The sequence below is a fragment of the Rhinopithecus roxellana genome, chromosome 9 (assembly GCF_007565055.1).
Source record: "Rhinopithecus roxellana isolate Shanxi Qingling chromosome 9, ASM756505v1, whole genome shotgun sequence".
Lineage (NCBI taxonomy): Eukaryota > Metazoa > Chordata > Mammalia > Primates > Cercopithecidae > Rhinopithecus > Rhinopithecus roxellana.
In genome coordinates this window covers 55,820,762-55,830,573 of record NC_044557.1, presented here as the reverse complement: position 1 = coordinate 55,830,573, position 9,812 = coordinate 55,820,762, and the positions used below count along the sequence as shown (strand labels likewise).

Sequence of the window (9,812 nt, the reverse complement as noted above, 5' to 3'; positions counted from 1 at the left end):
GAGAAAGGTCACGAAGGTGAATGCTGGTTACATGGGAGGGTGACTTGGAGCCCTTCAGTTTCCTTCTTGTGCCACCTGGGTCCCTGTTTCAAGGCTGGGCTTCTCTAACTTGTCGTCGTGGGAAATGTAGCTTTTCCAATAACTTGGTAGTGCACACCAGGAAAAAATATCAGAACAGTTTTTTTTTTTTTTTTAAATAGTGGAAACACCCTCACTCCCATGCTTTGGACAGTTAGGGTTGGATATTTAATTTCATAGTTATTTGTTTTTTTTTTTTCCAAAGAAGAAAGGCTAGCCTGACCCAAGTTGCCTATTTTTAATGTGATAATGCATCTTATTTTCTCTTCAAAGTGAAAAAGGCCAGAAACTAGCAGATAGAAATGGAAGCCATTGACGTAGTTCCCTTATAAGAAGTTACTGCAAACGCCTCTGTGACGTTTCATTCAAGTGGATATGTTGGACAAATAGGAAACAGTTTTATTTTACGCAAACAATATGAGACTTCTAGGTGGTGGACGCCATTTTTTTAGAAGTGTTAATGATGTATTTGATAACATTATAAAAGGATGTGTCTCCCATGAAAGAACATTTAGCTATTTCCCTGGAATGGATGGGGAAGAAATGAGCAAAGAAGTGCTGTTCTGTATGGGTGTCTATACCCTTATTCCAAGGTGAATAAATAAAGTTGTGTTTGCCTAAGCCTGTCCTTGGTCAGTCTATTCTCAGTCACACTGGGGAAACAGAGGAATGCAGACATGTATTTTCTTATCCCACTTCTCCAGCCACACAACCAAGGAGGTAGGACCAAAGTTATTTTCTTTTGGAATTTTCAGATTCAAATAGCATTTGTTGAGAACTTTGAGATTGTACATGGTGAGCCTATGAGAATGCCTTGAGATCAAGACGATCTGATTATCAAACTTAACAATAATAAAAATAACATTTGAAAGGGAAGAAAACGGAGGGCGGGTGAAAGAAGGAATATCTGCTTTTAGTTTCCTGTGCTAACGCCTTGGTGTCTGGTGTTCATTTTCAGTGCCTAATACAGGACCAACTGCACTCAGTAAATATTAATTGTAAATAAATTGTGAGTCTGCAGCTAGAATAATGTGGTGTCATTTTACCCAGAAATGAACAAATTGGCTGGAGGAAGAGAAAGCGAGGAAAATGATTTAACAGGCTGGAGGAATGGGTCAGAAAGGGAAGATGGAGCCATATATAGCTTGATCCGACGGTGATGAGGTGGCAAGTTGACCACTGTTTGTGAATATCAGAAGGTATCAATGTCAAAGTGGGGAGGGAACTGTCTAGTTCATTATGTGGTGGTTGACTATGGTTACTGGTGAGAAACATATAGTTAATTGTTACAGTTTTCTGTTAATTTATTCACATAAGACACCACCAATGAGGCATTAGAAAATACTCTAGACATCTAATAGCCCACAGCGAAAACAGTGGTACAGTCAGGACCTCATGGTCTCTCTCCTGACCACTTTAGGGCTCTTTTACCTTCCAGATTCCTGTCTCCATTCCCTCTTCTCACTGCTTTGTTTACCTTAAGTTTCCTTCACTCTCTTTAAGTCTCCCTCCTTCTCTTTTCATCCATCTACTCTACAAATAGTGGGCCTTTTTATATTTGTAACTATTTCCTTTTTAAAAAAGTTATTTATTTAAAGAGAGAGGGCCTCACTCTCTTGCCAAGGCTGGAGTGCAGCTTCTTAATCAGGTCATACCTGCCTTCTTAAAATCCCATGAAGGCCCTTCTGTGAAGCTTCTCCTAAATCAAGAGCAAGATACCTGCTCCCCTTGTTCTCTCTGAACCAAAGTCACAGCAATGTGTGGCCCAGATGCCAGTGAGTCTGGTAGTATCTGGAGACTTGCCACCCCTGAGCTGCTCCAACAGTGCAGAGCTGGGAATAACTGAGGTGCAGGAGACACAGGCTCAGTTCAGACCTACTCCTGACGTGGAAAAGATGAACACAGGCAGTTTACATTATAATTAAAGATTCTACCCTACTTTCCTCAAACACATCAGTCTAACCCACCAAATCACTTAAGAGGAATTGGTGATAATAACATCGACATTGAAGGTAAAAGAAAAGGAAGGAATGTTCCATGTAAATGTTGTGTGATTGCAGTTAAAAATGGGCAAAATATGACCACGATAAGACTTCATGTGCTGGTGTCCAGTAAATCAGTAGCATACACTCTCTCATATACAGTCACTTCCCAATCACTTGGAGATAATACCATTTACCTAGGGAGTTCTTGCTTTCCACTTCCCTCTGACACTATTATTGTTATTATGTAAATGATTCCTGGCAATTCACCACAACATTGAGTCACAGACTTTCTGGACTTGGAAGGGAAAGACATCTCTCTTTTGTTTCTTTCTTTAAAAACTAACAAAAGAACAACAAAATGAGACTCTAACAACAAAATAGGCCTCTAACAACAACGGCCACCTCAGACTTAGGGAAGGTCTGGTGTCAATTCATGCCTTCCAAGTGCTGTTCAATTTAGTGGCTTCCAAATTACCTGGGCTGATCGGTCATGGTGGTGGATGCCTGTAGTCTCAGCTACTTGGGAGACTGAGGCGGGAGAATCAGGAGTTTGAGCCCAGCCTGAGAACAAGAGTGAGACCTCTGTTTCAAATGAAAAGGAAAAAAGAAATTACCTGGTCTGGTTTTCAGAATGAGATTTTTGGTACCTGGGAAAATTGACTTCAGAATCAGAATCTCTAAGGAGATGTTTGTGAACAAGACCAATCGCTGTCCTCCTGAGGCTCATATACTGATGAGAGAGAAAGATAAACATGTAATTCAATAATTATTTATTGATAAATACTAAAAGAAACCTAAAGCAGGATTAGGAAATAAGGACTGATGGGCTTGAGGGTGGCACTATTTAATTTGGAAGGCCCAGGGAGACCACTCCAAGGAAGTGACATTTAAGAAGAAACCTGAATGATGTAGAATGGGACACATGAATATCCCAGGAGATAGCATCCCAGGAGAGGGAGCAAGTGTAAAGGCTCCAACGTGAGGAAAAGTTGGAGGGCTTAGGAGCTATTGGCAGTGTGCATAAGAAAAGGTAGTAGGGATGAGATCACGCTAAGCAGGAGGCAGGTTGTGACATTTTTGTTTCCTTCTAAGCAACACGTACAGCTAACTTTAGGGTCCACTGGTGGTAATAGTGAAGTAATGTTTAATCCTTGTGTTTGTTGGAGACCTAAACCTTTCTGATAAAGGGTTGGGGTGGGCAAGTAGTCAGCCGGGAGCAGAGGGCAGTGGCTGTAAAACTTTCCAAATTGGTTCACTTAATAACTCATCTGTTGGAGGCTCTCAACTTCAGGGAAAATTCTCAGTAGGAGTAACATGCAAATGACGGCAAGGAGATGCAAAAAAAAAAAAAAAAAAAAAAAAAAAGTAATGAAGGGGAGAGCCACTCCTCTCAGAGGTGACTCCACAAGGACAGACACAGGTGCCAGAACCAATATGGCATGCCTGGGAAGAAACACACTCCTGAATTCCGCAGAAACGTAATATATAAGCCAATGCGTTTTTTTCCAGAGGCAGGGAGAGTTTCGTAAAAATAGCCATTTTTTTCTTTCTTTTTTTTTTGGAAGGAGTCTCTGTCTTGTCCAGGTTGGAGTGCAGTGGTGCAATCTTGGCTCACTGCAACCTCTGTCTCCCAGGTTCAAGTGATTCTCCTGCCTCAGCCTCCTGAGTAGCTGGGATTACAGGCACACACCACTACGCCTGGTTAATTTTTGTATTTTTAGTAGAGATGGAGTTTCACGATGTTGGCCAGGCTGGTCTTCAACTCCTGACCTCAGGTGGTCCACCTGCCTCAGCCTCCCAAATTGTTGGGATTACAGGCATGAGCCACCACACCCGGCAATAATAGCCTTTCTTAGAAGACTGATGGTGGTTTGACTTGGTTATTGTGTGCAAGAAGTAAATAAATAAATAATTGACTCTTTGCTTACTTGAAAATGAGGTCAACATTGTCTTTGACAGAAAGAATTCTGCATTCCCAGTTAAACTTGTTGCAAACTCTTGTTTTAGATGGTGTATACTGCTACTTAAAACCTGTCTTCCACAGACTGGCAAACTGGATAAAGAGCCAAGACCCATCAGTCTGCTGTATTCAGGAGACCCATCTCACATGCAGAGACATACATAGGCTCAAAATAAAGGGATGGAGGAAGATCTACCAAACAAATGGAGAACAAAAAAAAGCAGGGGTTGCAATCCTAGTCTCTGAAAAAATAGACTTTAAACCATCAAAGATCAAAAGAGACAAAGAAGGCCATTACATAATGGTAAAGGGATCAATTCAACAGGAAGAGCTAAGTATCCTAAATATATATGCACCCAATACAGGAGCACCCAAATTCATAAAGCAAGTCCTTAGAGACTTACAAAGATACTTAGACTCCCCTACAATAATAATGGGAGACTTCAACACTCCACTGTCAACATTAGACAGATCAACGAGACAGAAAGTTAACAAGGATATCCAGGAATTGAACTCAACTCTGCACCAAGTGGACCTAATAGACATCTACAGAACTCTCCACCCTAAATCGACAGAATATACATTCTTCTCAGCACCACATCACACTTATTCCAAAATTGACCACATAATTGGAAGTAAAGCACTCCTCAGCAAATGTACAAGAACAGAAATTATAACAAACTGTCTCTCAGACCACAGTGCAATCAAACTAGAACTCAGGACTAAGAAACTCAATCAAAACCGCTCAACTACATGGAAACTGAACAACCTGCTCCTGAATGACTACTGGGTACATAATGAAATGAAGCAGAAATAAAGATGTTCTTTGAAACCAATGAGAACAAAGATACAACATATCAGAATCTCTGGAACACATTTAAAGCAGTGTGTAGAGGGAAATTTATAGCACTAAATGCCCACAAGAGAAAGCTGGAAAGATCTAAAATTGACACTCTAGCATCACAATTAAAAGAACTAGAGAAGCAAGAGCAAACACATTCAAAAACTAGCAGAAGGCAAGAAATAACTAAGATCAGAGCAGAACTGAAGGAGATAGAGACACAAAAAACCCTCCAAAAAAATCAATGAATCCAGGAGTTGGTTTTTTGAAAAGATCAACAAAATTGATAGACCACTAGCAAGACTAATAAAGAAGAAAAGAGAGAGGAATCAAATAGATGCAATAAAAAATGATAAATGGGATATCACCACTGACCCCACAGAAATACAAACTACCATCAAAGAATACTATGAACACCTCTATGCAAATAAACTAGAAAATCTAGAAGAAATGGATAATTTCCTGGACACTTACTTACACTCTCCCAAGACTAAACCAGGAAGAAGTTGAATCCCTGAATAGACCAATAGCAGGCTCTGAAATTGAGGCAATAATTAATAGCCAACCAACCAAAAAAAGTCCAGGGCCAGATGGATTCACAGCTGACTTCTACCAGAGGTACAAGAAGGAGCTGGTACCATTCCTTCTGAAACTATTCCAATCAATAGAAAAAGAGGGAATCCTCCCTAACTCATTTTATAAGGCCAACATCATCCTGATACCAAAGCCTGGCAGAGACACAACAAAAAAAGAGAATTTTAGACCAATATCCCTGATGAACATCGGTGCAAAAATCCTCAATAAAATACTGGCAAACCGAATCCAGAAGCACATCAAAAAGCTTATCCACCATGATCAAGTGGGCTTCATCCCTGCGGTGCAAGGCTGGTTCAACATACGCAAATCAATAAACATAATCCAGCATATAAACAGAACCAAAGACAAAAAACCACATGCTTATCTCAATAGATGCAGAAAAGGCCTTTGACAAAATTCAACAGCCCTTCATGCTAAAAACTTTCAGTAAATTCGGTATTGATGGAACATATCTCAAAATAATAACAGCTATTTGTGACAGACCCACAGCCAATATCATACTGAATGGGCAAAAACTGGAAGCATTCCCTTTGAAAACTGGCACAAGACAGGGATGCCCTCTCTCACCACTCCTATTCAACATAGTGTTGGAAGTTCTGACTAGGGCAATCAGGCAAGAGAAAGAAATAAAGGGTATTCAGATAGGAAAAGAAGAAGTCTAATTGTCCCTGTTTGCAGATAACATGATTGTATATTTAGAAAACCCCATCATCTCATCCCAAAATCTCCTTAAGCTGATAAGCAACTTCAACAAAGTCTCAGGATACAAAATTAATGTGCAAAAATCACAAGCATTCTTATACACCTGTAACAGACAAACAGAGAGCCAAATCAGGAATGAACTTCCATTCACAATTGCTTCAAAGAGAATAAAATACCTAGGAATCCAGCTTACAAGGGATGTAAAGGACCTCTTCAAGGAGAACTACAAACCACTGCTCAGTGAAATAAAAGAGGACACAAACAAATGGAAGAACATACCATGCTCATGGATAGGAAGAATCAATGTCGTGAAAATGGCCATACTGCCCAAGGTTATTTATAGATTCAATGCCATCCCCATCAAGCTGCCAATGAGTTTCTTCACAGAATTGGAAAAAACTGCTTTAAAGTTCATATGGAACCAAAAAAGAGCCCGCATTGACAAGACAATCCTAAGTCAAAAGAACAAAGCTGGAGGCATCACGCAACCTGACTTCAAACTATACTACAAGGCTACAGTAACCAAAACAGCATGGTACTGGTACCAAAACAGAGATATAGACCAATGGAACAGAACAGAGTCCTCAGAAATAATACCACACATCTACAGCCATCTGATCTTTGACAAACCTGAGAAAAACAGGAAATGGGGAAAGGATTCCCGATTTAATAAATGGTGCTGGGAAAATTGGCTAGCCATAAGTAGAAAGCTGAAACTGGATCCTTTCCTTACTTCTTATATGAAAATTAATTCAAGATGGATTAGAGATTTAAATGTTAGACCTAATACTATAAAAACCCTAGAAGAAAACCTAGGTAATACCATTCAGGACATAGGCATGGGCAAGGACTTCATGTCTAAAACACCAAAAGCAACAGCAACAGAAGCCAAAATTGACAAATGGGATATGATTAAACTAAAGAGCTTCTGCACAGCAAAATAAACTACCACCAGAGTGAACAGGCAACCCACAGAATGGGAGAAAATTTTTGCAATCTACTCATCCGACAAAGGGCTAATATCCAGAACCTACAAAGAACTCAAACAAATTTGCAAGAAAAAAACAAACAACCCCATCAAAAAGTGGGCAAGGGATATGAACAGACGTTTCTCAAAAGAAGACATGCATACAGCCAACAGACACATGAAAAAACGCTCATCATCAGTGGCCATCAGAGAAATGCAAATCAAAACCACAATGAGATACCATCTCACACCAGTTAGAATGGTAATCATTAAAAAGTCAGGCAACAACAGGTGCTGGAGATGATGTGGAGAAATAGGAACACTTTACACTGTTGGTGGGATTGTAAACTAGTTCAACCATTATGGAAAACAGTATGGCGATTCCTCAAGGATCTAGAACTAGAAGTACCATATGACCCAGCCATCCCATTACTGGGTATATACCCAAAGGATTATAAATCATGCTGCTGTAAAGACACATGCACACGTATGTTCATTGCGGCACTAGTCACAATAGCAAAGACTTGGAATCATCCAAATGTCCATCAGTAACAGACTGGATTAAGAAAATGTGGCACATATACACCATGGAATACTGTGCAGCCATAAAGAAGGATGAGTTTGTGTCCTTTGTAGGGACATGGATGCAGCTGGAAACCATCATTCTCAGCAAACTATCACAAGAACAGAAAACCAAACACCGCATGTTGTCACTCATAGGTGGGAACTGAGCAATGAGATCACTTGGACTCAGGAAGGGGAACATCACACACTGGGGCCTATTATGGGGAGGGGGCACGGGGGAGGGATTGCATTGGGAGTTATACCCTATGTAAATGACGAGTTGATGGGTGCTGACGAGTTGATGGGTGCAGCACAACAGCATGGCACAAATATACATATGTAACAAACCTGCACGTTATGCACATGTGCCTTAGAACTTAAAGTATAATAAATAAATAAATAAATAAATAAATAAATAAATAAATAAATAAATAAAAACCTGTCTTCTAAAGGTGTGATGAAAGAGAGAGAGTCTGCAAAAACCCAACAGCAGCCTTTTACAATTCTGCTTATTACAATTGTGCATTTTGCTGAAAAAGTCTCAGACAGTAAAATTAAGGGAAGTGCAAACCACCAATTTTTAATGGCAAGTAATACATTCTTTTTGTTCTGTTAGCAAAGACTTTGAAAAATGTTAGCAAGGTACTTTATACTGTTCTGCTGTGTAATATGTTCTGCATGAAGCAAGTGTAAGGTAATAACTGTCACTGAGTTTTGTGGAATTAAATTAAATATAAGGAATACACACACACATATACACACAAATACATACATATATATTTACATACACCAATGTAAACATACATATAGAAATATAAGCAAACATGCATATATACATATGCATGCATGTATTATATATATATATTATATATATTCACATTAGTTATGATCTACCTACTTCCTTTTTTGGAGGGATGGAGTCTCACTCTCGTTGCCCAGGCTGGAATGCAGTGGCACGATCTCAGCTCACTGCAAGCTTTGCCTCCCGGGTTCGAGTGATTCTCCTGACTCAGCCTCCTGAGTAGTTGGAATTACAGGCACTTGCCACCACACCTGGCTAATTTTTATATTTGTAGAAGAGACGGGGTTTCACCATCTTGGCCAGGCTGGTCTCGAACTCCTGACCTCGTGATCCACCCGCCTCTGCCTCCCATAATACTGGGATTATAAGCATGAGCCACTACGCCCAACCATGATCTACCTACTTTCATAAAATGTTATTTGTTTTGCTTTTCTCTTGATAAAGCATCTTGCTATGTTGCCCAGGCTAGTCTCAAACTCCTGGGCTAAGATAATACTCCTGCCTCAGCCTCCTAAGTAGCTAGGATTATTGGCAAGCACCACTATCCTTGGCCATAAAATGTTCTTACGATGTCATCTAAATTGATTTCAGTAACTTGGCTTTGGACGTAGCCAACGTACTGAAGAACCGTTTACTGGCTCTAGGATCCTAGACAAGGAACTCAACCTTTCTATGTTTAGTTTCCTCGTCTGTAAACATAGAAAAATGATATTGACTTCCTCATCTGTATGTTGTGGGGATCAAATGAAATAATGCATACACAGTACTTAGCAGAATGCCTGGCTCATAGTAAGTACCCAATAATTGAAAGCTGTTATAATTGTTACTGCATTTTTAAAAAACTAAATATAAAAACAGGCAGGAAGATAATTCAGGAGTGAAAACGGCTTGGCTATTCCTTCTGATTCCTTTTCTGATTCCCTGGAATCCCTGGAAATTTGTTGAAAATGAAAGCAGCCGTATTTTGTAAAATGCAATCTAATTTGCGTTTACTGGGCTTTCAAATTCCTAATGCTCTTCTTTTTCCTTATAAAGTGTCTACTTCTGTACAAGTAAGTAGACCCAGTCTTTATCATGGATATTAGTAATAATGATTTTTTGTTCTTAGTAATCATTTTAATTTGGGAATCCACAAAAGCTAAACACTCATGGGCTGAATATTCATTTAGTGATCCTGCTATTGTGAATGTGTTTGGTGAAAATGAACTGGCAAATGTGAACCGTGAGGACTGTCCTGTTTGCATCTTTATACTAAACTATCAGTCTGAATCAATTCTGCATTATGGCTTTCTTTTTTGTTTTTTCTCCATACAGAT

At 39.5% G+C, this 9,812-nt stretch overlaps 1 protein-coding gene across 1 annotated transcript in view; it reads left to right on the top strand.

Moving 5' to 3' along the window:
* The window catches only part of RUNX1T1 (RUNX1 partner transcriptional co-repressor 1), a 141,395-nt gene extending 140,699 nt beyond the window's left edge, over positions 1–696 (top strand). The window contains 1 exon segment of the mRNA XM_010353343.2: positions 1–696. This exon segment is cut by the window's left edge and continues 4,864 nt beyond it. The gene's annotated coding sequence lies outside the window, so the exon portion shown is untranslated.
* The last annotated feature ends 9,116 nt before the right edge of the window (positions 697–9,812 follow it).